Below are 6,000 nucleotides of genomic sequence, written 5' to 3'. Positions count from 1 at the left end.
AGTATGTATCGGAACACTGACCGCTGCCATGAAGTCGATAATGTTATATGTCAGTGACATTACTTATGTGCAAATTGATGGTTAATATCAATGTTGTCCATACATAGGTAGGGTTTAATGAGGTGTGTTTAAAAAGAAGGTGCGCTGTAATATAATATCTGTCTATTTATTTTAGAATGTGAAAATCCAATTAATATGTCTCAGGATGTCTAGATTTTGAAACCTACTCATTTTCTTCGCATATTAAGACAGTCTGACTGTTGAAATCCGCTGAATTTGTTCCTGATGTCTAGTTGTTGAAATCCATTCAATAAGTTTCCAAATGACAGTTACTTAAAATCCACTCAATTTTCCCCCAGTTCTGGCTATTGAAATCTATCCAATATATCCACTCAATTCAATATGTCTCTGTGTATTAGTTTGCTAAAATCCGCTCAGTCTGCCTCCGCATGTCTTGCTAGTGAAATCAACCCAGCCTTCAAGCTTTATCCAGGACGTTCGTCTCGTTCGTGGAATCGGACCGCACAAAAGTTTTCTCGTCGCGTTCTTAACGTATACCAATTGTATATACCGTCAAAAACTAGGACGACTATTACACTTGAAATACACTTTCCCAACCAGTTATCTTTTCTTGAATTAATAACTAAGAACGATGCATAACCAGCGATTGAAACAAAGGTTCAATGTACAGATGTATGTTATTGCATTTTATTTTGTTAATGACAAATTGTGCTTATGTCCAATCCAATGTTATAAGTTGGTCAGTCGATGGATTGATGGATGGATGGATGGATGGATGATGAATGATGGATAATGGATGGATGGATGGATGACTGGATGGATAGATGGATGATGGATGATGGATGACTGGATGGATGGGTGGATGATCAATAACTGGATGACTGGATGGATGACTGGATGGATGGATGGATGGATGGTGAATGATGGATGGTGTTCTGGCCTAGCTACGAACATACTACTAAGCATTCGCATTATCAGGATACGACCACTGGAAATTTGATATTGAAAAAAAACTTAGCGGAATACGTTAACCTCACAATGCATGTATTACCAAATGCAGTACGGCCATTAGATAAATTCAGCTGCCACAGATCGACAGTGCTCAGATAAAAGTGACGTACTCCTCCATTAACTGGTTTCTCACCTCCCTGAATTTTCCTTGAACATCACGTGGATCGCCACGAGGACGCTACCCTAGTGTGACAGGGGTTTAATAAAAGTGCAACATTTTTCAGAAATCTCCTTTAATCCAAAGGCGCTCTGTACACTGTATCTATGTATACATGATAAACTACATGTAGTAAAAATACAGTCTTTATGCATATAACATTCGCAGCAAGTTTCTTACCTTAATACAGTAGCATTATAACATTCTAGTACGAATGTGTGAATGAATGTGTGAGTGAGTTCTTAGTGCTTACATATATGTACATGTATCTATTACATACCAGTTTTCATTTTTGGGTGTGGCAGAGATATGTTTCCACTCAACTATTGACCAATTCTATTTTGGAGAACTATTCCATTGAAATTATTTCCAATTTTTTGATATAACTAATGCGATACTATCTTCTGCTTAGTAACCAATATTGCTTTTTTAGCAATATATCATTACATTAGTATTTAAATATGGAACATAGCATCTTTCTGCCAGGTCTAACCGGAATATCTTCTTCAGAAGACTTATATAGGCTTAGCCTGTTGTCTCATTCTTTTGACAATACTGTATATTATATGTGTATTGTTAATAAAATATTTTGAAATTAATAAAAGGCGCTCTGAGAAATATAACAACGCTCATACCGTTCCAACTGCTTGGACACGTGGTAGGGTGTGACATGTGTTTTGCTAAATTTTCCCTGGTGAGCGTATGTAATCGGTGTTAACACTGTACCTAAATACGAATGTATCAATTAACACTAACCATTGTAAACTATTAAAACATTCAGTTGTGTTCATATAGTCAACAGCATCCGATGACGTGCATGGACACGGGCAACACGTTTTCCCACGCATAGAAGATCAATATACAATACAGTTATATCCAGGCATTCTACAGTCAAGCGGAAAAGGAGTTCCATTCTCAATACCTCCTTGGGTATTCGAGTATCTGTCCTTACGAGGTAGGGCATGCTTTAGGAGCTGGAATACCAAAGTAAAATTAAAACATTCCATGTATTCCCGTCTGATTGGTGTTTTCTACAGTTTCTGGTTGACCTAAAGGTTTTTCTAGGGCTTTATAGCGGTTAATTTAACTTACCAACTTCCCTTCAGTTAAATAGAGTATGATATAATTGGTTTAACCAAATAGGGTTAAATATCGCTAGAAAATGTTAAATAAATATTATATCACTAGATAAACATACATGTATATTGGCTGTGTGAAGTTAGCTCAACATACGACATACGACATTCAAGATTCAAAATATTCATATCGTGTGTTTTTACCAACCAACGAGGGAACTTTTGAATGTTCAGCGGCTCGACATACGACATACGCCATTCAGATTTTGAATGTTCAGCCGCTCAACATACGAAATACGACATTCAGATTTTGAATGTTCAGCGGCTCAACATACGACATTCAGATTTTGATTTTGAATGTTCAGCGGCTCGACATACGACATACGACATTCAGAGTTTGAATGTTCAGCCGTTCAATATACGACATACGACATTCAAAACTTCATATCTTGTGTTTTTACTAGCCAACGAGGGAACTTTTGAATGTTCAGCGGCTCGACATACGACATACAACATTCAGATTTTGAATGTTCAGCGGCTCAACATACGACATGCGACATTCAGATTTGGAATGTTCAGTCGCTCAACATATGACATACGACATTCAGATTTTTATTTTGAATGTTCAGCCGCTCAACATACGACATACGACATTCAGATTTTGATTCTGAATGTTCAGCGGCTCGACATACGACATACGACATTCAAATTTTGAATGTTCAGCGGCTCAACGTACGACATACAACATTCAGATTTTGAATGTTCAGCCGCTCAACATACGACATACGACATTCAAAACTTCATATCTTGAGTTTTTACTAGCCAACGAGGGAACTTTTGAATGTTCAGCGGCTCGACATACGACATTCAGATTTTGAATGTTCAGCCGCTCAACATACGACATACGACATTCAGATTTGGAATGTTCAGTCGCTCAACATATGACATACGACATTCAGATTTTTATTTTGAATGTTCAGCCGCTCAACATACGACATACGACATTCAGATTTTGATTCTGAATGTTCAGCGGCTCGACATACGACATACGACATTCAAATTTTGAATGTTCAGCGGCTCAACGTACGACATACAACATTCAGATTTTGAATGTTCAGCCGCTCAACATACGACATACGACATTCAAAACTTCATATCTTGAGTTTTTACTAGCCAACGAGGGAACTTTTGAATGTTCAGCGGCTCGACATACGACATTCAGATTTTGAATGTTCAGCCGCTCAACATACGACATACGACATACGACATTCAGATTTGGAATGTTCAGTCGCTCAACATATGACATACGACATTCAGATTTTTATTTTGAATGTTCAGCCGCTCAACATACGACATACGACATTCAGATTTTGATTCTGAATGTTCAGCGGCTCGACATACGACATACGACATTCAAATTTTAAATGTTCAGCGGCTCAACGTACGACATACAACATTCAGATTTTGAATGTTCAGCCGCTCAACATACGACATACGACATTCAAAACTTCATATCTTGAACAGAACATTTATAGACATGAAACATTGAAAAAATACATTAATTGGTAAATAAATGGTTGTCAATAATTAACTACAATCATATCGACATATGTTAAGTACACCAACTGAGGACATAACTTAACACCGCTGACGTCTAATGTCATAACAAGCCCACACTTAGCTTACTGTCATATACACAAATGTCTACGAAATACCATCATAAGTCAAATCTAAAACCTTTGTCGCTTGTAAGTGATGCTCAGCACTTTCTTGCTATTGTCGTATAAGTTTACGATTACGATATTCCAAGTCAACACATATCACACTGTAATATAATATTAAAGGATGATGGTATAAATGTGGCAGTATTCAAGAGGTTTAGGAACACAAGTTATGAAGTAAAAAGAAAATGGGACAATATGATGTCTCAAAACCTTCCGCCTGGAGGCATATCCTCTCTCAACGATCTGTGTGGTTATGCTATTTTGAATTTCCTGTCATGCCGGAGTAAGTGCAATTGAGAAAGGTGATCGACGTTGCCATGCCAGCACTCACCTACAGCCAGATTATACTAAACTATCTCACTCTGAGTTTAAACCCTCTATAGCAAATTTTATAAAAGCAAATTAGCAAGTCCATCGGTCCCATTGTGCAGATAACCTGAAGTATGTTCATGTGCAAACAGCAGGTCGAATACCCAAGAGACAATGTTCAATGTATCATATTAATTTCATAGCTTAGTATAAAGCATTTATATATGCTATTACATACTTTACAGTCAGTTTGATTCTGGTTAGTATTGCAGAAACTGACGCATTAGATGTTTATTTTAGTACTTCTAATTTTATTTCCTGAGCGTCATGTGCTGGTATATTTAAGAAATAATTAACGATGATTCGTGTATTATTGCAGGATATACAACGAGGACGAGGATATTTTGCAATTGAATTAATAACGAAGGCCGCAGGCAAAATTGATTATTTCTATTCTACCATGTACTGTTTAGTTCTGAGATCGACCTCTTTCTAATAGAAAAGCAGCAAAGAAACCCCGAGAAAACCTTCTAATTTATTTCTTGAGTATTGCATAATTTGTTGATGAAATATACAGGCAATACAGTACTACGATCAAGATAATCTATTATATGGCAATGATTTTGAAAATAAAAAAAAAGGATAAAAAAAAAAGGATAAAAAAAAAGGGGGGGGGGGGGGGGGGGGGGGGGCTTGGTAGGATTCGAACTCGCGTCGTGATAAATACTTATTGAAAGACTAACCCATTAGCCCACTCGGCTATAGTAACCTTTTGTTAAACGGGTGAATATTAATTAGATATATAAAATTGTTACAGCCGTGACTCCCGACCGTGTATTATTGGCACGAGCGTGGGTTATTGGAAAATAATACATGGTTTTAAACCAATCAAAACTGGCGTTGCATAGCAAACATGGTAGAATAAGCATTAAATGACTTGTCGATTGGTTAATAATACAAAATCGAAACATTTAATATTCATAGTTCACAAAGCGATGGAAGTTATATAACCGACACAAACCAAAACGTTCATGAAATTTAATTAGGTGGTGCTCCCTATATTCTACTGATCGGAATGCCCGTGTTTCTTGTTTATCTTTAAAGTTCATTGGTCCACCTGTTAGTAGTATAAAGTGGGGAACCATGCTATCTTGTCCACTTTACAGTTGTGTGCGTTATTCACTGACGCGTTCCTTAAATAATTATATTGTGTGTTAAATGACATAACTATGTGATGACACTGAAATGTGTTTTGGGAGTCCATAGACACTGATTTATATTGCTCAAATATTATTAGTAAGTCAGACGAGACATCGATACCAAGATTTTAATTTTACCATAAAACATTTTTGTATTTCTTGTGCACATATTTACGTCATTTTTAGCCTTAATGTCGCAAAAGAAGTTACAATAGATAGAACTATCATTTCCCATAGTTTCTGGTTGTAAAGTAAAGTAGATCGATGTACGTACCAGTATATCAGGGGGAAATGGACAAACCGCTGTAGACAAGTATTAATGCTATACAAATTCATAGACACGACCAAGTTATGATATGATGGATAGGATATTAGGAAGCTAGAACAGATAATTCGTAGACAATTGCTATTTTCACCACGTAACAAAGCAAAAAACCTACCATGTACCTTCATTTTCTGTTAAATTGCCATTGTTTATGAGCAGTTCTAATAAGAACAGCTCA

This window comes from Pecten maximus, chromosome 10, assembly GCF_902652985.1.
Source record: "Pecten maximus chromosome 10, xPecMax1.1, whole genome shotgun sequence".
NCBI classification, from domain to species: domain Eukaryota; kingdom Metazoa; phylum Mollusca; class Bivalvia; order Pectinida; family Pectinidae; genus Pecten; species Pecten maximus.
The sequence above is the reverse complement of the archived record's forward strand: the minus strand, read 5'-3'. Positions refer to the sequence as shown.